The sequence below is a fragment of the Hyla sarda genome, unplaced genomic scaffold (genome assembly GCF_029499605.1).
Source record: "Hyla sarda isolate aHylSar1 unplaced genomic scaffold, aHylSar1.hap1 scaffold_827, whole genome shotgun sequence".
Classification (NCBI taxonomy): Eukaryota; Metazoa; Chordata; class Amphibia; order Anura; family Hylidae; genus Hyla; species Hyla sarda.
In genome coordinates, this window is record NW_026610854.1 from 89,204 (window position 1) to 109,952 (window position 20,749).

The window sequence follows — 20,749 nt, forward strand, 5'->3', positions numbered from 1 at the left end:
GATGTCGTCTATTATGGCCTTCATAGAAGCAACAGGAGATTGTTGCATCCATCTAGAACCCTCAGAACTACAGTGCTATGATGTCACTCACTTCCACAGGCCTTGCAGAGTGTAAACAACAACAACCCAGCTTTGTTGTGTATGTAACCATAGGGATTGTGATGTCACCTAGAACCTTCACAGCAGCGACAGCTTTATGAGGAGCATCAGCACTGCTCTGCCTGAGCAGAACCATCACCGCCATAGGTTGTCAAATAACCCGGATTTAACCCACACAGGTAAGTCCAATGGGGTGCAGGCATGTCCTCTATGCTTACAGCTTCCCGTGGGTGTTGGTTTGATACCGTTTGGGGACAGCCAAGGAGGCATCTGCAGGCAACAAAGGTAGGTGTGTGCTTGTGTGTGTGTTTCCTATGCAGATCCTAAGCCCAGTGTCACATGCAAGTAGGAGGAGTAAGAAGGGTTCCTGGCAAATCCGGGTTATGGATTGCATTTAAAAAGGCCCCGTGGGAGTGCAATGGGCCCCTGTCTTGCTGCTTAGCAATAATGGTATGGGTTTAGGTTCTGCTGTGTGTACTGGTGGTTGACTGCCCCCCAGCCCAGAGTGTGCATGGAAAATTGTCTGGCAGCCTCCCTGACAGCAAGCAGTGATAGTGCCCATGAAGGGGACCTTGTTGGGCCCGCCCCTTTCACGGTTATCGCTTCTCGGCCTTTTGGCTAAGATCAAGTGTAGTATCTGTTCTTATCAGTTTAATATCTGATACGTCCCCTATCTGGGGACCATATATTAAATGGATTTTTGAGAACGGGGGCCGATTTCGAAGCTTGCTTCCGTCGCCCTATGCATTGACCCGATATGGCAGTATCTTCGGGTACAGTGCACCACCCCCTTACAGGGTTAAAAAGAAAGATTCCTACTTTCATTGCTACCTGCTTGCTGGCTAGCCAGCTAGCCAGCCCTGTGGGCCTTGCTGCTGCTGCTGCTGCTGCAGCCAAAAAACAAAAGGTGGTGCTGCTGCTGCTTCTGCTGCTTCTGCTTGTGTCTGGCCGCTGTTGGAGCGTCCAGGCACAGGACTTCTGCTGCTGCTGACTAAATGGCCTCCTTAATTGGATCATTTGAGTAGCCAGCACACCTGTGCAGGTAGGGCATGACATGATAGGCAGCTGCCTTGATAGCGGGTGGGTGCTGAATGTTCCTAATTGACAAAATAAGATTAATGCTTATGAAGAAATATAAAATCTCATCCCTTCCCCAATATCGCGCCACACCCCTACCCCTTAATTCCCTGGTTGAACTTGATGGACATATGTCTTTTTTCGACCGTACTAACTATGTAACTATGTAACATAACATGGGGGGGTCTCCTGGCTGTTCACACAGGTGTGTCATTGCTGTACATTGACCATGCATTGCTTCTGTGGTATTGCAAAGGCAAAGACAAATGCTTCCAGCCATCCATTGCACTAATGGATTGGTCATCAGCTGGCTGTCTATGTCCCGCATCAATATAGACCAAAGTACAGAGGGTTAGGCTATGCTATAGTGCACCTACCTGATGCATCAGAAGGTGCGAGGCCCTTGCTAAATTCTGTGCACAGACTTTGAGATCTATGCTTTAGACTGTATCTAAACCTGCTCCAACATGGACTGACATTCTGGCCTACTTTCAGCCGATGCGACTTGTCTGTCGCTGAACAGTCGCTTTTTATGTATTCAGCACCTATGTATAATGTTGTAAAAATGCTCTAGAAGCTAAAGTCGCAGAAATGTCACACATATTTGGCCTGCAACTTTCTGTGCGACAAATTCAGACAGGAAAAATCAGTATAAATCCTTAGAAAATTATCCCCCAGTGTCTCCATCTGCTGGCGGTATTGAATAAGCATTGCTGCACTGATGGGGTATGCATTAGACGAAAAAAAAGAAGAAAAAGAAGAATAATACGCCCAGAAAAGAGGCGAAAAGGAGAAAAACGTAAAAAAACGTGAAAAAAAAGTAAGAGGAAGAGAAGGGAAAAAAAGGTGGAAATGGGTTTAAAAGTGATTTCGGCGGAGAAATATATATATATATATATATATATATATATATATATATATATATATATATACGCGCACACACACACATATATATAAACGTATTCTCCGTTGAGATATTGCAGCCGCTGCTGTGTCCAGGCCCAGGAGCCTTAGCACTGTGTTGTGATGTCACTCAATACCACTGACATCACTAGGTGTAAACAACATCTCTCCTTTGCTGTGTATGTGACTATGGAGCTGTTTGGTGATGTCGTCTATTATGGCCTTCATAGAAGCAACAGGAGATTGTTGCATCCATCTAGAACCCTCAGAACTACAGTGCTATGATGTCACTCACTTCCACAGGCCTTGCAGAGTGTAAACAACAACAACCCAGCTTTGTTGTGTATGTAACCATAGGGATTGTGATGTCACCTAGAACCTTCACAGCAGCGACAGCTTTATGAGGAGCATCAGCACTGCTCTGCCTGAGCAGAACCATCACCGCCATAGGTTGTCAAATAACCCGGATTTAACCCACACAGGTAAGTCCAATGGGGTGCAGGCATGTCCTCTATGCTTACAGCTTCCCGTGGGTGTTGGTTTGATACCGTTTGGGGACAGCCAAGGAGGCATCTGCAGGCAACAAAGGTAGGTGTGTGCTTGTGTGTGTGTTTCCTATGCAGATCCTAAGCCCAGTGTCACATGCAAGTAGGAGGAGTAAGAAGGGTTCCTGGCAAATCCGGGTTATGGATTGCATTTAAAAAGGCCCCGTGGGAGTGCAATGGGCCCCTGTCTTGCTGCTTAGCAATAATGGTATGGGTTTAGGTTCTGCTGTGTGTACTGGTGGTTGACTGCCCCCCAGCCCAGAGTGTGCATGGAAAATTGTCTGGCAGCCTCCCTGACAGCAAGCAGTGATAGTGCCCATGAAGGGGACCTTGTTGGGCCCGCCCCTTTCACGGTTATCGCTTCTCGGCCTTTTGGCTAAGATCAAGTGTAGTATCTGTTCTTATCAGTTTAATATCTGATACGTCCCCTATCTGGGGACCATATATTAAATGGATTTTTGAGAACGGGGGCCGATTTCGAAGCTTGCTTCCGTCGCCCTATGCATTGACCCGATATGGCAGTATCTTCGGGTACAGTGCACCACCCCCTTACAGGGTTAAAAAGAAAGATTCCTACTTTCATTGCTACCTGCTTGCTGGCTAGCCAGCTAGCCAGCCCTGTGGGCCTTGCTGCTGCTGCTGCTGCTGCATCCAAAAAACAAAAGGTGGTGCTGCTGCTGCTTCTGCTGCTTCTGCTTGTGTCTGGCCGCTGTTGGAGCGTCCAGGCACAGGACTTCTGCTGCTGCTGACTAAATGGCCTCCTTAATTGGATCATTTGAGTAGCCAGCACACCTGTGCAGGTAGGGCATGACATGATAGGCAGCTGCCTTGATAGCGGGTGGGTGCTGAATGTTCCTAATTGACAAAATAAGATTAATGCTTATGAAGAAATATAAAATCTCATCCCTTCCCCAATATCGCGCCACACCCCTACCCCTTAATTCCCTGGTTGAACTTGATGGACATATGTCTTTTTTCGACCGTACTAACTATGTAACTATGTAACATAACATGGGGGGGTCTCCTGGCTGTTCACACAGGTGTGTCATTGCTGTACATTGACCATGCATTGCTTCTGTGGTATTGCAAAGGCAAAGACAAATGCTTCCAGCCATCCATTGCACTAATGGATTGGTCATCAGCTGGCTGTCTATGTCCCGCATCAATATAGACCAAAGTACAGAGGGTTAGGCTATGCTATAGTGCACCTACCTGATGCATCAGAAGGTGCGAGGCCCTTGCTAAATTCTGTGCACAGACTTTGAGATCTATGCTTTAGACTGTATCTAAACCTGCTCCAACATGGACTGACATTCTGGCCTACTTTCAGCCGATGCGACTTGTCTGTCGCTGAACAGTCGCTTTTTATGTATTCAGCACCTATGTATAATGTTGTAAAAATGCTCTAGAAGCTAAAGTCGCAGAAATGTCACACATATTTGGCCTGCAACTTTCTGTGCGACAAATTCAGACAGGAAAAATCAGTATAAATCCTTAGAAAATTATCCCCCAGTGTCTCCATCTGCTGGCGGTATTGAATAAGCATTGCTGCACTGATGGGGTATGCATTAGACGAAAAAAAAGAAGAAAAAGAAGAATAATACGCCCAGAAAAGAGGCGAAAAGGAGAAAAACGTAAAAAAACGTGAAAAAAAAGTAAGAGGAAGAGAAGGGAAAAAAAGGTGGAAATGGGTTTAAAAGTGATTTCGGCGGAGAAATATATATATATATATATATATATATATATATATATATATACGCGCACACACACACATATATATAAACGTATTCTCCGTTGAGATATTGCAGCCGCTGCTGTGTCCAGGCCCAGGAGCCTTAGCACTGTGCTGTGATGTCACTCAATACCACTGACATCACTAGGTGTAAACAACATCTCTCCTTTGCTGTGTATGTGACTATGGAGCTGTTTGGTGATGTCGTCTATTATGGCCTTCATAGAAGCAACAGGAGATTGTTGCATCCATCTAGAACCCTCAGAACTACAGTGCTATGATGTCACTCACTTCCACAGGCCTTGCAGAGTGTAAACAACAACAACCCAGCTTTGTTGTGTATGTAACCATAGGGATTGTGATGTCACCTAGAACCTTCACAGCAGCGACAGCTTTATGAGGAGCATCAGCACTGCTCTGCCTGAGCAGAACCATCACCGCCATAGGTTGTCAAATAACCCGGATTTAACCCACACAGGTAAGTCCAATGGGGTCCAGGCATGTCCTCTATGCTTACAGCTTCCCGTGGGTGTTGGTTTGATACCGTTTGGGGACAGCCAAGGAGGCATCTGCAGGCAACAAAGGTAGGTGTGTGCTTGTGTGTGTGTTTCCTATGCAGATCCTAAGCCCAGTGTCACATGCAAGTAGGAGGAGTAAGAAGGGTTCCTGGCAAATCCGGGTTATGGATTGCATTTAAAAAGGCCCCGTGGGAGTGCAATGGGCCCCTGTCTTGCTGCTTAGCAATAATGGTATGGGTTTAGGTTCTGCTGTGTGTACTGGTGGTTGACTGCCCCCCAGCCCAGAGTGTGCATGGAAAATTGTCTGGCAGCCTCCCTGACAGCAAGCAGTGATAGTGCCCATGAAGGGGACCTTGTTGGGCCCGCCCCTTTCACGGTTATCGCTTCTCGGCCTTTTGGCTAAGATCAAGTGTAGTATCTGTTCTTATCAGTTTAATATCTGATACGTCCCCTATCTGGGGACCATATATTAAATGGATTTTTGAGAACGGGGGCCGATTTCGAAGCTTGCTTCCGTCGCCCTATGCATTGACCCGATATGGCAGTATCTTCGGGTACAGTGCACCACCCCCTTACAGGGTTAAAAAGAAAGATTCCTACTTTCATTGCTACCTGCTTGCTGGCTAGCCAGCTAGCCAGCCCTGTGGGCCTTGCTGCTGCTGCTGCTGCTGCTGCTGCAGCCAAAAAACAAAAGGTGGTGCTGCTGCTGCTTCTGCTGCTTCTGCTTGTGTCTGGCCGCTGTTGGAGCGTCCAGGCACAGGACTTCTGCTGCTGCTGACTAAATGGCCTCCTTAATTGGATCATTTGAGTAGCCAGCACACCTGTGCAGGTAGGGCATGACATGATAGGCAGCTGCCTTGATAGCGGGTGGGTGCTGAATGTTCCTAATTGACAAAATAAGATTAATGCTTATGAAGAAATATAAAATCTCATCCCTTCCCCAATATCGCGCCACACCCCTACCCCTTAATTCCCTGGTTGAACTTGATGGACATATGTCTTTTTTCGACCGTACTAACTATGTAACTATGTAACATAACATGGGGGGGTCTCCTGGCTGTTCACACAGGTGTGTCATTGCTGTACATTGACCATGCATTGCTTCTGTGGTATTGCAAAGGCAAAGACAAATGCTTCCAGCCATCCATTGCACTAATGGATTGGTCATCAGCTGGCTGTCTATGTCCCGCATCAATATAGACCAAAGTACAGAGGGTTAGGCTATGCTATAGTGCACCTACCTGATGCATCAGAAGGTGCGAGGCCCTTGCTAAATTCTGTGCACAGACTTTGAGATCTATGCTTTAGACTGTATCTAAACCTGCTCCAACATGGACTGACATTCTGGCCTACTTTCAGCCGATGCGACTTGTCTGTCGCTGAACAGTCGCTTTTTATGTATTCAGCACCTATGTATAATGTTGTAAAAATGCTCTAGAAGCTAAAGTCGCAGAAATGTCACACATATTTGGCCTGCAACTTTCTGTGCGACAAATTCAGACAGGAAAAATCAGTATAAATCCTTAGAAAATTATCCCCCAGTGTCTCCATCTGCTGGCGGTATTGAATAAGCATTGCTGCACTGATGGGGTATGCATTAGACGAAAAAAAAGAAGAAAAAGAAGAATAATACGCCCAGAAAAGAGGCGAAAAGGAGAAAAACGTAAAAAAACGTGAAAAAAAAGTAAGAGGAAGAGAAGGGAAAAAAAGGTGGAAATGGGTTTAAAAGTGATTTCGGCGGAGAAATATATATATATATATATATATATATATATATACGCGCACACACACACATATATATAAACGTATTCTCCGTTGAGATATTGCAGCCGCTGCTGTGTCCAGGCCCAGGAGCCTTAGCACTGTGCTGTGATGTCACTCAATACCACTGACATCACTAGGTGTAAACAACATCTCTCCTTTGCTGTGTATGTGACTATGGAGCTGTTTGGTGATGTCGTCTATTATGGCCTTCATAGAAGCAACAGGAGATTGTTGCATCCATCTAGAACCCTCAGAACTACAGTGCTATGATGTCACTCACTTCCACAGGCCTTGCAGAGTGTAAACAACAACAACCCAGCTTTGTTGTGTATGTAACCATAGGGATTGTGATGTCACCTAGAACCTTCACAGCAGCGACAGCTTTATGAGGAGCATCAGCACTGCTCTGCCTGAGCAGAACCATCACCGCCATAGGTTGTCAAATAACCCGGATTTAACCCACACAGGTAAGTCCAATGGGGTGCAGGCATGTCCTCTATGCTTACAGCTTCCCGTGGGTGTTGGTTTGATACCGTTTGGGGACAGCCAAGGAGGCATCTGCAGGCAACAAAGGTAGGTGTGTGCTTGTGTGTGTGTTTCCTATGCAGATCCTAAGCCCAGTGTCACATGCAAGTAGGAGGAGTAAGAAGGGTTCCTGGCAAATCCGGGTTATGGATTGCATTTAAAAAGGCCCCGTGGGAGTGCAATGGGCCCCTGTCTTGCTGCTTAGCAATAATGGTATGGGTTTAGGTTCTGCTGTGTGTACTGGTGGTTGACTGCCCCCCAGCCCAGAGTGTGCATGGAAAATTGTCTGGCAGCCTCCCTGACAGCAAGCAGTGATAGTGCCCATGAAGGGGACCTTGTTGGGCCCGCCCCTTTCACGGTTATCGCTTCTCGGCCTTTTGGCTAAGATCAAGTGTAGTATCTGTTCTTATCAGTTTAATATCTGATACGTCCCCTATCTGGGGACCATATATTAAATGGATTTTTGAGAACGGGGGCCGATTTCGAAGCTTGCTTCCGTCGCCCTATGCATTGACCCGATATGGCAGTATCTTCGGGTACAGTGCACCACCCCCTTACAGGGTTAAAAAGAAAGATTCCTACTTTCATTGCTACCTGCTTGCTGGCTAGCCAGCTAGCCAGCCCTGTGGGCCTTGCTGCTGCTGCTGCTGCTGCAGCCAAAAAACAAAAGGTGGTGCTGCTGCTGCTTCTGCTGCTTCTGCTTGTGTCTGGCCGCTGTTGGAGCGTCCAGGCACAGGACTTCTGCTGCTGCTGACTAAATGGCCTCCTTAATTGGATCATTTGAGTAGCCAGCACACCTGTGCAGGTAGGGCATGACATGATAGGCAGCTGCCTTGATAGCGGGTGGGTGCTGAATGTTCCTAATTGACAAAATAAGATTAATGCTTATGAAGAAATATAAAATCTCATCCCTTCCCCAATATCGCGCCACACCCCTACCCCTTAATTCCCTGGTTGAACTTGATGGACATATGTCTTTTTTCGACCGTACTAACTATGTAACTATGTAACATAACATGGGGGGGTCTCCTGGCTGTTCACACAGGTGTGTCATTGCTGTACATTGACCATGCATTGCTTCTGTGGTATTGCAAAGGCAAAGACAAATGCTTCCAGCCATCCATTGCACTAATGGATTGGTCATCAGCTGGCTGTCTATGTCCCGCATCAATATAGACCAAAGTACAGAGGGTTAGGCTATGCTATAGTGCACCTACCTGATGCATCAGAAGGTGCGAGGCCCTTGCTAAATTCTGTGCACAGACTTTGAGATCTATGCTTTAGACTGTATCTAAACCTGCTCCAACATGGACTGACATTCTGGCCTACTTTCAGCCGATGCGACTTGTCTGTCGCTGAACAGTCGCTTTTTATGTATTCAGCACCTATGTATAATGTTGTAAAAATGCTCTAGAAGCTAAAGTCGCAGAAATGTCACACATATTTGGCCTGCAACTTTCTGTGCGACAAATTCAGACAGGAAAAATCAGTATAAATCCTTAGAAAATTATCCCCCAGTGTCTCCATCTGCTGGCGGTATTGAATAAGCATTGCTGCACTGATGGGGTATGCATTAGACGAAAAAAAAGAAGAAAAAGAAGAATAATACGCTCAGAAAAGAGGCGAAAAGGAGAAAAACGTAAAAAAACGTGAAAAAAAAGTAAGAGGAAGAGAAGGGAAAAAAAGGTGGAAATGGGTTTAAAAGTGATTTCGGCGGAGATATATATATATATATATATATATATATATATATATATATACGCGCACACACACACATATATATAAACGTATTCTCCGTTGAGATATTGCAGCCGCTGCTGTGTCCAGGCCCAGGAGCCTTAGCACTGTGCTGTGATGTCACTCAATACCACTGACATCACTAGGTGTAAACAACATCTCTCCTTTGCTGTGTATGTGACTATGGAGCTGTTTGGTGATGTCGTCTATTATGGCCTTCATAGAAGCAACAGGAGATTGTTGCATCCATCTAGAACCCTCAGAACTACAGTGCTATGATGTCACTCACTTCCACAGGCCTTGCAGAGTGTAAACAACAACAACCCAGCTTTGTTGTGTATGTAACCATAGGGATTGTGATGTCACCTAGAACCTTCACAGCAGCGACAGCTTTATGAGGAGCATCAGCACTGCTCTGCCTGAGCAGAACCATCACCGCCATAGGTTGTCAAATAACCCGGATTTAACCCACACAGGTAAGTCCAATGGGGTGCAGGCATGTCCTCTATGCTTACAGCTTCCCGTGGGTGTTGGTTTGATACCGTTTGGGGACAGCCAAGGAGGCATCTGCAGGCAACAAAGGTAGGTGTGTGCTTGTGTGTGTGTTTCCTATGCAGATCCTAAGCCCAGTGTCACATGCAAGTAGGAGGAGTAAGAAGGGTTCCTGGCAAATCCGGGTTATGGATTGCATTTAAAAAGGCCCCGTGGGAGTGCAATGGGCCCCTGTCTTGCTGCTTAGCAATAATGGTATGGGTTTAGGTTCTGCTGTGTGTACTGGTGGTTGACTGCCCCCCAGCCCAGAGTGTGCATGGAAAATTGTCTGGCAGCCTCCCTGACAGCAAGCAGTGATAGTGCCCATGAAGGGGACCTTGTTGGGCCCGCCCCTTTCACGGTTATCGCTTCTCGGCCTTTTGGCTAAGATCAAGTGTAGTATCTGTTCTTATCAGTTTAATATCTGATACGTCCCCTATCTGGGGACCATATATTAAATGGATTTTTGAGAACGGGGGCCGATTTCGAAGCTTGCTTCCGTCGCCCTATGCATTGACCCGATATGGCAGTATCTTCGGGTACAGTGCACCACCCCCTTACAGGGTTAAAAAGAAAGATTCCTACTTTCATTGCTACCTGCTTGCTGGCTAGCCAGCTAGCCAGCCCTGTGGGCCTTGCTGCTGCTGCTGCTGCTGCTGCTGCTGCAGCCAAAAAACAAAAGGTGGTGCTGCTGCTGCTTCTGCTGCTTCTGCTTGTGTCTGGCCGCTGTTGGAGCGTCCAGGCACAGGACTTCTGCTGCTGCTGACTAAATGGCCTCCTTAATTGGATCATTTGAGTAGCCAGCACACCTGTGCAGGTAGGGCATGACATGATAGGCAGCTGCCTTGATAGCGGGTGGGTGCTGAATGTTCCTAATTGACAAAATAAGATTAATGCTTATGAAGAAATATAAAATCTCATCCCTTCCCCAATATCGCGCCACACCCCTACCCCTTAATTCCCTGGTTGAACTTGATGGACATATGTCTTTTTTCGACCGTACTAACTATGTAACTATGTAACATAACATGGGGGGGTCTCCTGGCTGTTCACACAGGTGTGTCATTGCTGTACATTGACCATGCATTGCTTCTGTGGTATTGCAAAGGCAAAGACAAATGCTTCCAGCCATCCATTGCACTAATGGATTGGTCATCAGCTGGCTGTCTATGTCCCGCATCAATATAGACCAAAGTACAGAGGGTTAGGCTATGCTATAGTGCACCTACCTGATGCATCAGAAGGTGCGAGGCCCTTGCTAAATTCTGTGCACAGACTTTGAGATCTATGCTTTAGACTGTATCTAAACCTGCTCCAACATGGACTGACATTCTGGCCTACTTTCAGCCGATGCGACTTGTCTGTCGCTGAACAGTCGCTTTTTATGTATTCAGCACCTATGTATAATGTTGTAAAAATGCTCTAGAAGCTAAAGTCGCAGAAATGTCACACATATTTGGCCTGCAACTTTCTGTGCGACAAATTCAGACAGGAAAAATCAGTATAAATCCTTAGAAAATTATCCCCCAGTGTCTCCATCTGCTGGCGGTATTGAATAAGCATTGCTGCACTGATGGGGTATGCATTAGACGAAAAAAAAGAAGAAAAAGAAGAATAATACGCCCAGAAAAGAGGCGAAAAGGAGAAAAACGTAAAAAAACGTGAAAAAAAAGTAAGAGGAAGAGAAGGGAAAAAAAGGTGGAAATGGGTTTAAAAGTGATTTCGGCGTAGAAATATATATATATATATATATATATATATATATATATATATATATATATACGCGCACACACACACATAGATATAAACGTATTCTCCGTTGAGATATTGCAGCCGCTGCTGTGTCCAGGCCCAGGAGCCTTAGCACTGTGCTGTGATGTCACTCAATACCACTGACATCACTAGGTGTAAACAACATCTCTCCTTTGCTGTGTATGTGACTATGGAGCTGTTTGGTGATGTCGTCTATTATGGCCTTCATAGAAGCAACAGGAGATTGTTGCATCCATCTAGAACCCTCAGAACTACAGTGCTATGATGTCACTCACTTCCACAGGCCTTGCAGAGTGTAAACAACAACAACCCAGCTTTGTTGTGTATGTAACCATAGGGATTGTGATGTCACCTAGAACCTTCACAGCAGCGACAGCTTTATGAGGAGCATCAGCACTGCTCTGCCTGAGCAGAACCATCACCGCCATAGGTTGTCAAATAACCCGGATTTAACCCACACAGGTAAGTCCAATGGGGTGCAGGCATGTCCTCTATGCTTACAGCTTCCCGTGGGTGTTGGTTTGATACCGTTTGGGGACAGCCAAGGAGGCATCTGCAGGCAACAAAGGTAGGTGTGTGCTTGTGTGTGTGTTTCCTATGCAGATCCTAAGCCCAGTGTCACATGCAAGTAGGAGGAGTAAGAAGGGTTCCTGGCAAATCCGGGTTATGGATTGCATTTAAAAAGGCCCCGTGGGAGTGCAATGGGCCCCTGTCTTGCTGCTTAGCAATAATGGTATGGGTTTAGGTTCTGCTGTGTGTACTGGTGGTTGACTGCCCCCCAGCCCAGAGTGTGCATGGAAAATTGTCTGGCAGCCTCCCTGACAGCAAGCAGTGATAGTGCCCATGAAGGGGACCTTGTTGGGCCCGCCCCTTTCACGGTTATCGCTTCTCGGCCTTTTGGCTAAGATCAAGTGTAGTATCTGTTCTTATCAGTTTAATATCTGATACGTCCCCTATCTGGGGACCATATATTAAATGGATTTTTGAGAACGGGGGCCGATTTCGAAGCTTGCTTCCGTCGCCCTATGCATTGACCCGATATGGCAGTATCTTCGGGTACAGTGCACCACCCCCTTACAGGGTTAAAAAGAAAGATTCCTACTTTCATTGCTACCTGCTTGCTGGCTAGCCAGCTAGCCAGCCCTGTGGGCCTTGCTGCTGCTGCTGCTGCTGCTGCTGCAGCCAAAAAACAAAAGGTGGTGCTGCTGCTGCTGCTTCTGCTGCTTCTGCTTGTGTCTGGCCGCTGTTGGAGCGTCCAGGCACAGGACTTCTGCTGCTGCTGACTAAATGGCCTCCTTAATTGGATCATTTGAGTAGCCAGCACACCTGTGCAGGTAGGGCATGACATGATAGGCAGCTGCCTTGATAGCGGGTGGGTGCTGAATGTTCCTAATTGACAAAATAAGATTAATGCTTATGAAGAAATATAAAATCTCATCCCTTCCCCAATATCGCGCCACACCCCTACCCCTTAATTCCCTGGTTGAACTTGATGGACATATGTCTTTTTTCGACCGTACTAACTATGTAACTATGTAACATAACATGGGGGGGTCTCCTGGCTGTTCACACAGGTGTGTCATTGCTGTACATTGACCATGCATTGCTTCTGTGGTATTGCAAAGGCAAAGACAAATGCTTCCAGCCATCCATTGCACTAATGGATTGGTCATCAGCTGGCTGTCTATGTCCCGCATCAATATAGACCAAAGTACAGAGGGTTAGGCTATGCTATAGTGCACCTACCTGATGCATCAGAAGGTGCGAGGCCCTTGCTAAATTCTGTGCACAGACTTTGAGATCTATGCTTTAGACTGTATCTAAACCTGCTCCAACATGGACTGACATTCTGGCCTACTTTCAGCCGATGCGACTTGTCTGTCGCTGAACAGTCGCTTTTTATGTATTCAGCACCTATGTATAATGTTGTAAAAATGCTCTAGAAGCTAAAGTCGCAGAAATGTCACACATATTTGGCCTGCAACTTTCTGTGCGACAAATTCAGACAGGAAAAATCAGTATAAATCCTTAGAAAATTATCCCCCAGTGTCTCCATCTGCTGGCGGTATTGAATAAGCATTGCTGCACTGATGGGGTATGCATTAGACGAAAAAAAAGAAGAAAAAGAAGAATAATACGCCCAGAAAAGAGGCGAAAAGGAGAAAAACGTAAAAAAACGTGAAAAAAAAGTAAGAGGAAGAGAAGGGAAAAAAAGGTGGAAATGGGTTTAAAAGTGATTTCGGCGGAGAAATATATATATATATATATATATATATATATATATATATATATATGCGCACACACACACATAGATATAAACGTATTCTCCGTTGAGATATTGCAGCCGCTGCTGTGTCCAGGCCCAGGAGCCTTAGCACTGTGCTGTGATGTCACTCAATACCACTGACATCACTAGGTGTAAACAACATCTCTCCTTTGCTGTGTATGTGACTATGGAGCTGTTTGGTGATGTCGTCTATTATGGCCTTCATAGAAGCAACAGGAGATTGTTGCATCCATCTAGAACCCTCAGAACTACAGTGCTATGATGTCACTCACTTCCACAGGCCTTGCAGAGTGTAAACAACAACAACCCAGCTTTGTTGTGTATGTAACCATAGGGATTGTGATGTCACCTAGAACCTTCACAGCAGCGACAGCTTTATGAGGAGCATCAGCACTGCTCTGCCTGAGCAGAACCATCACCGCCATAGGTTGTCAAATAACCCGGATTTAACCCACACAGGTAAGTCCAATGGGGTGCAGGCATGTCCTCTATGCTTACAGCTTCCCGTGGGTGTTGGTTTGATACCGTTTGGGGACAGCCAAGGAGGCATCTGCAGGCAACAAAGGTAGGTGTGTGCTTGTGTGTGTGTTTCCTATGCAGATCCTAAGCCCAGTGTCACATGCAAGTAGGAGGAGTAAGAAGGGTTCCTGGCAAATCCGGGTTATGGATTGCATTTAAAAAGGCCCCGTGGGAGTGCAATGGGCCCCTGTCTTGCTGCTTAGCAATAATGGTATGGGTTTAGGTTCTGCTGTGTGTACTGGTGGTTGACTGCCCCCCAGCCCAGAGTGTGCATGGAAAATTGTCTGGCAGCCTCCCTGACAGCAAGCAGTGATAGTGCCCATGAAGGGGACCTTGTTGGGCCCGCCCCTTTCACGGTTATCGCTTCTCGGCCTTTTGGCTAAGATCAAGTGTAGTATCTGTTCTTATCAGTTTAATATCTGATACGTCCCCTATCTGGGGACCATATATTAAATGGATTTTTGAGAACGGGGGCCGATTTCGAAGCTTGCTTCCGTCGCCCTATGCATTGACCCGATATGGCAGTATCTTCGGGTACAGTGCACCACCCCCTTACAGGGTTAAAAAGAAAGATTCCTACTTTCATTGCTACCTGCTTGCTGGCTAGCCAGCTAGCCAGCCCTGTGGGCCTTGCTGCTGCTGCTGCTGCTGCAGCCAAAAAACAAAAGGTGGTGCTGCTGCTGCTTCTGCTGCTTCTGCTTGTGTCTGGCCGCTGTTGGAGCGTCCAGGCACAGGACTTCTGCTGCTGCTGACTAAATGGCCTCCTTAATTGGATCATTTGAGTAGCCAGCACACCTGTGCAGGTAGGGCATGACATGATAGGCAGCTGCCTTGATAGCGGGTGGGTGCTGAATGTTCCTAATTGACAAAATAAGATTAATGCTTATGAAGAAATATAAAATCTCATCCCTTCCCCAATATCGCGCCACACCCCTACCCCTTAATTCCCTGGTTGAACTTGATGGACATATGTCTTTTTTCGACCGTACTAACTATGTAACTATGTAACATAACATGGGGGGGTCTCCTGGCTGTTCACACAGGTGTGTCATTGCTGTACATTGACCATGCATTGCTTCTGTGGTATTGCAAAGGCAAAGACAAATGCTTCCAGCCATCCATTGCACTAATGGATTGGTCATCAGCTGGCTGTCTATGTCCCGCATCAATATAGACCAAAGTACAGAGGGTTAGGCTATGCTATAGTGCACCTACCTGATGCATCAGAAGGTGCGAGGCCCTTGCTAAATTCTGTGCACAGACTTTGAGATCTATGCTTTAGACTGTATCTAAACCTGCTCCAACATGGACTGACATTCTGGCCTACTTTCAGCCGATGCGACTTGTCTGTCGCTGAACAGTCGCTTTTTATGTATTCAGCACCTATGTATAATGTTGTAAAAATGCTCTAGAAGCTAAAGTCGCAGAAATGTCACACATATTTGGCCTGCAACTTTCTGTGCGACAAATTCAGACAGGAAAAATCAGTATAAATCCTTAGAAAATTATCCCCCAGTGTCTCCATCTGCTGGCGGTATTGAATAAGCATTGCTGCACTGATGGGGTATGCATTAGACGAAAAAAAAGAAGAAAAAGAAGAATAATACGCTCAGAAAAGAGGCGAAAAGGAGAAAAACGTAAAAAAACGTGAAAAAAAAGTAAGAGGAAGAGAAGGGAAAAAAAGGTGGAAATGGGTTTAAAAGTGATTTCGGCGGAGAAATATATATATATATATATATATATATATATATATATACGCGCACACACACACATATATATAAACGTATTCTCCGTTGAGATATTGCAGCCGCTGCTGTGTCCAGGCCCAGGAGCCTTAGCACTGTGCTGTGATGTCACTCAATACCACTGACATCACTAGGTGTAAACAACATCTCTCCTTTGCTGTGTATGTGACTATGGAGCTGTTTGGTGATGTCGTCTATTATGGCCTTCATAGAAGCAACAGGAGATTGTTGCATCCATCTAGAACCCTCAGAACTACAGTGCTATGATGTCACTCACTTCCACAGGCCTTGCAGAGTGTAAACAACAACAACCCAGCTTTGTTGTGTATGTAACCATAGGGATTGTGATGTCACCTAGAACCTTCACAGCAGCGACAGCTTTATGAGGAGCATCAGCACTGCTCTGCCTGAGCAGAACCATCACCGCCATAGGTTGTCAAATAACCCGGATTTAACCCACACAGGTAAGTCCAATGGGGTGCAGGCATGTCCTCTATGCTTACAGCTTCCCGTGGGTGTTGGTTTGATACCGTTTGGGGACAGCCAAGGAGGCATCTGCAGGCAACAAAGGTAGGTGTGTGCTTGTGTGTGTGTTTCCTATGCAGATCCTAAGCCCAGTGTCACATGCAAGTAGGAGGAGTAAGAAGGGTTCCTGGCAAATCCGGGTTATGGATTGCATTTAAAAAGGCCCCGTGGGAGTGCAATGGGCCCCTGTCTTGCTGCTTAGCAATAATGGTATGGGTTTAGGTTCTGCTGTGTGTACTGGTGGTTGACTGCCCCCCAGCCCAGAGTGTGCATGGAAAATTGTCTGGCAGCCTCCCTGACAGCAAGCAGTGATAGTGCCCATGAAGGGGACCTTGTTGGGCCCGCCCCTTTCACGGTTATCGCTTCTCGGCCTTTTGGCTAAGATCAAGTGTAGTATCTGTTCTTATCAGTTTAATATCTGATACGTCCCCTATCTGGGGACCATATATTAAATGGATTTTTGAGAACGGGGGCCGATTTCGAAGCTTGCTTCCGTCGCCCTATGCATTGACCCGATATGGCAGTATCTTCGGGTACAGTGCACCACCCCCTTACAGGGTTAAAAAGAAAGATTCCTACTTTCATTGCTACCTGCTTGCTGGCTAGCCAGCTAGCCAGCCCTGTGGGCCTTGCTGCTGCTGCTGCTGCTGCTGCTGCTGCAGCCAAAAAACAAAAGGTGGTGCTGCTGCTGCTTCTGCTGCTTCTGCTTGTGTCTGGCCGCTGTTGGAGCGTCCAGGCACAGGACTTCTGCTGCTGCTGACTAAATGGCCTCCTTAATTGGATCATTTGAGTAGCCAGCACACCTGTGCAGGTAGGGCATGACATGATAGGCAGCTGCCTTGATAGCGGGTGGGTGCTGAATGTTCCTAATTGACAAAATAAGATTAATGCTTATGAAGAAATATAAAATCTCATCCCTTCCCCAATATCGCGCCACACCCCTACCCCTTAATTCCCTGGTTGAACTTGATGGACATATGTCTTTTTTCGACCGTACTAACTATGTAACTATGTAACATAACATGGGGGGGTCTCCTGGCTGTTCACACAGGTGTGTCATTGCTGTACATTGACCATGCATTGCTTCTGTGGTATTGCAAAGGCAAAGACAAATGCTTCCAGCCATCCATTGCACTAATGGATTGGTCATCAGCTGGCTGTCTATGTCCCGCATCAATATAGACCAAAGTACAGAGGGTTAGGCTATGCTATAGTGCACCTACCTGATGCATCAGAAGGTGCGAGGCCCTTGCTAAATTCTGTGCACAGACTTTGAGATCTATGCTTTAGACTGTATCTAAACCTGCTCCAACATGGACTGACATTCTGGCCTACTTTCAGCCGATGCGACTTGTCTGTCGCTGAACAGTCGCTTTTTATGTATTCAGCACCTATGTATAATGTTGTAAAAATGCTCTAGAAGCTAAAGTCGCAGAAATGTCACACATATTTGGCCTGCAACTTTCTGTGCGACAAATTCAGACAGGAAAAATCAGTATAAATCCTTAGAAAATTATCCCCCAGTGTCTCCATCTGCTGGCGGTATTGAATAAGCATTGCTGCACTGATGGGGTATGCATTAGACGAAAAAAAAGAAGAAAAAGAAGAATAATACGCCCAGAAAAGAGGCGAAAAGGAGAAAAACGTAAAAAAACGTGAAAAAAAAGTAAGAGGAAGAGAAGGGAAAAAAAGGTGGAAATGGGTTTAAAAGTGATTTCGGCGTAGAAATATATATATATATATATATATATATATATATATATATATATATATATACGCGCACACACACACATAGATATAAACGTATTCTCCGTTGAGATATTGCAGCCGCTGCTGTGTCCAGGCCCAGGAGCCTTAGCACTGTGCTGTGATGTCACTCAATACCACTGACATCACTAGGTGTAAACAACATCTCTCCTTTGCTGTGTATGTGACTATGGAGCTGTTTGGTGATGTCGTCTATTATGGCCTTCATAGAAGCAACAGGAGATTGTTGCATCCATCTAGAACCCTCAGAACTACAGTGCTATGATGTCACTCACTTCCACAGGCCTTGCAGAGTGTAAACAACAACAACCCAGCTTTGTTGTGTATGTAACCATAGGGATTGTGATGTCACCTAGAACCTTCACAGCAGCGACAGCTTTATGAGGAGCATCAGCACTGCTCTGCCTGAGCAGAACCATCACCGCCATAGGTTGTCAAATAACCCGGATTTAACCCACACAGGTAAGTCCAATGGGGTGCAGGCATGTCCTCTATGCTTACAGCTTCCCGTGGGTGTTGGTTTGATACCGTTTGGGGACAGCCAAGGAGGCATCTGCAGGCAACAAAGGTAGGTGTGTGCTTGTGTGTGTGTTTCCTATGCAGATCCTAAGCCCAGTGTCACATGCAAGTAGGAGGAGTAAGAAGGGTTCCTGGCAAATCCGGGTTATGGATTGCATTTAAAAAGGCCCCGTGGGAGTGCAATGGGCCCCTGTCTTGCTGCTTAGCAATAATGGTATGGGTTTAGGTTCTGCTGTGTGTACTGGTGGTTGACTGCCCCCCAGCCCAGAGTGTGCATGGAAAATTGTCTGGCAGCCTCCCTGACAGCAAGCAGTGATAGTGCCCATGAAGGGGACCTTGTTGGGCCCGCCCCTTTCACGGTTATCGCTTCTCGGCCTTTTGGCTAAGATCAAGTGTAGTATCTGTTCTTATCAGTTTAATATCTGATACGTCCCCTATCTGGGGACCATATATTAAATGGATTTTTGAGAACGGGGGCCGATTTCGAAGCTTGCTTCCGTCGCCCTATGCATTGACCCGATATGGCAGTATCTTCGGGTACAGTGCACCACCCCCTTACAGGGTTAAAAAGAAAGATTCCTACTTTCATTGCTACCTGCTTGCTGGCTAGCCAGCTAGCCAGCCCTGTGGGCCTTGCTGCTGCTGCTGCTGCTGCTGCTGCAGCCAAAAAACAAAAGGTGGTGCTGCTGCTGCTGCTTCTGCTGCTTCTGCTTGTGTCTGGCCGCTGTTGGAGCGTCCAGGCACAGGACTTCTGCTGCTGCTGACTAAATGGCCTCCTTAATTGGATCATTTGAGTAGCCAGCACACCTGTGCAGGTAGGGCATGACATGATAGGCAGCTGCCTTGATAGCGGGTGGGTGCTGAATGTTCCTAATTGACAAAATAAGATTAATGCTTATGAAGAAATATAAAATCTCATCCCTTCCCCAATATCGCGCCACACCCCTACCCCTTAATTCCCTGGTTGAACTTGATGGACATATGTCTTTTTTCGACCGTACTAACTATGTAACTATGTAACATAACATGGGGGGGTCTCCTGGCTGTTCACACAGGTGTGTCATTGCTGTACATTGACCATGCATTGCTTCTGTGGTATTGCAAAGGCAAAGACAAATGCTTCCAGCCATCCATTGCACTAATGGATTGGTCATCAGCTGGCTGTCTATGTCCCGCATCAATATAGACCAAAGTACAGAGGGTTAGGCTATGCTATAGTGCACCTACCTGATGCATCAGAAGGTGCGAGGCCCTTGCTAAATTCTGTGCACAGACTTTGAGATCTATGCTTTAGACTGTATCTAAACCTGCTCCAACATGGACTGACATTCTGGCCTACTTTCAGCCGATGCGACTTGTCTGTCGCTGAACAGTCGCTTTTTATGTATTCAGCACCTATGTATAATGTTGTAAAAATGCTCTAGAAGCTAAAGTCGCAGAAATGTCACACATATTTGGCCTGCAACTTTCTGTGCGACAAATTCAGACAGGAAAAATCAGTATAAATCCTTAGAAAATTATCCCCCAGTGTCTCCATCTGCTGGCGGTATTGAATAAGCATTGCTGCACTGATGGGGTATGCATTAGACGAAAAAAAAGAAGAAAAAGAAGAATAATACGCCCAGAAAAGAGGCGAAAAGGAGAAAAACGTAAAAAAACGTGAAAAAAAAGTAAGAGGAAGAGAAGGGAAAAAAAGGTGGAAATGGGTTTAAAAGTGATTTCGGCGGAGAAATATATATATATATATATATATATATATATATATATATATATATGCGCACACACACACATAGATATAAACGTATTCTCCGTTGAGATATTGCAGCCGCTGCTGTGTCCAGGCCCAGGAGCCTTAGCACTGTGCTGTGATGTCACTCAATACCACTGACATCACTAGGTGTAAACAACATCTCTCCTTTGCTGTGTATGTGACTATGGAGCTGTTTGGTGATGTCGTCTATTATGGCCTTCATAGAAGCAACAGGAGATTGTTGCATCCATCTAGAACCCTCAGAACTACAGTGCTATGATGTCACTCACTTCCACAGGCCTTGCAGAGTGTAAACAACAACAACCCAGCTTTGTTGTGTATGTAACCATAGGGATTGTGATGTCACCTAGAACCTTCACAGCAGCGACAGCTTTATGAGGAGCATCAGCACTGCTCTGCCTGAGCAGAACCA

General features: G+C 46.1%; 9 non-coding genes across 9 annotated transcripts; all 9 read left to right on the forward strand.

Moving 5' to 3' along the window:
* The first annotated feature begins 697 nt into the window (after nt 1-697).
* LOC130347280 (U2 spliceosomal RNA) lies at nt 698-888 on the forward strand. Its single transcript, XR_008885243.1, has one exon. It is a non-coding gene; the product is annotated as a U2 spliceosomal RNA (small nuclear RNA).
* Nucleotides 889-2,980: 2,092 nt separating this feature from the next.
* On the forward strand, nt 2,981-3,171 carry LOC130347281 (U2 spliceosomal RNA). The gene has a single exon (XR_008885244.1). It is a non-coding gene; the product is annotated as a U2 spliceosomal RNA (small nuclear RNA).
* Nucleotides 3,172-5,253: 2,082 nt separating this feature from the next.
* Nucleotides 5,254-5,444, forward strand: LOC130347283 (U2 spliceosomal RNA). Its single transcript, XR_008885246.1, has one exon. It is a non-coding gene; the product is annotated as a U2 spliceosomal RNA (small nuclear RNA).
* A 2,080-nt stretch (nt 5,445-7,524) lies between these two features.
* LOC130347284 (U2 spliceosomal RNA) lies at nt 7,525-7,715 on the forward strand. Its single transcript, XR_008885247.1, has one exon. It is a non-coding gene; the product is annotated as a U2 spliceosomal RNA (small nuclear RNA).
* A 2,080-nt stretch (nt 7,716-9,795) lies between these two features.
* On the forward strand, nt 9,796-9,986 carry LOC130347286 (U2 spliceosomal RNA). The gene has a single exon (XR_008885248.1). It is a non-coding gene; the product is annotated as a U2 spliceosomal RNA (small nuclear RNA).
* A 2,099-nt stretch (nt 9,987-12,085) lies between these two features.
* Nucleotides 12,086-12,276, forward strand: LOC130347287 (U2 spliceosomal RNA). Its single transcript, XR_008885249.1, has one exon. It is a non-coding gene; the product is annotated as a U2 spliceosomal RNA (small nuclear RNA).
* Nucleotides 12,277-14,369: 2,093 nt separating this feature from the next.
* On the forward strand, nt 14,370-14,560 carry LOC130347288 (U2 spliceosomal RNA). The gene has a single exon (XR_008885250.1). It is a non-coding gene; the product is annotated as a U2 spliceosomal RNA (small nuclear RNA).
* A 2,078-nt stretch (nt 14,561-16,638) lies between these two features.
* On the forward strand, nt 16,639-16,829 carry LOC130347289 (U2 spliceosomal RNA). Its single transcript, XR_008885251.1, has one exon. It is a non-coding gene; the product is annotated as a U2 spliceosomal RNA (small nuclear RNA).
* Nucleotides 16,830-18,928: 2,099 nt separating this feature from the next.
* On the forward strand, nt 18,929-19,119 carry LOC130347290 (U2 spliceosomal RNA). The gene has a single exon (XR_008885252.1). It is a non-coding gene; the product is annotated as a U2 spliceosomal RNA (small nuclear RNA).
* The last annotated feature ends 1,630 nt before the right edge of the window (nt 19,120-20,749 follow it).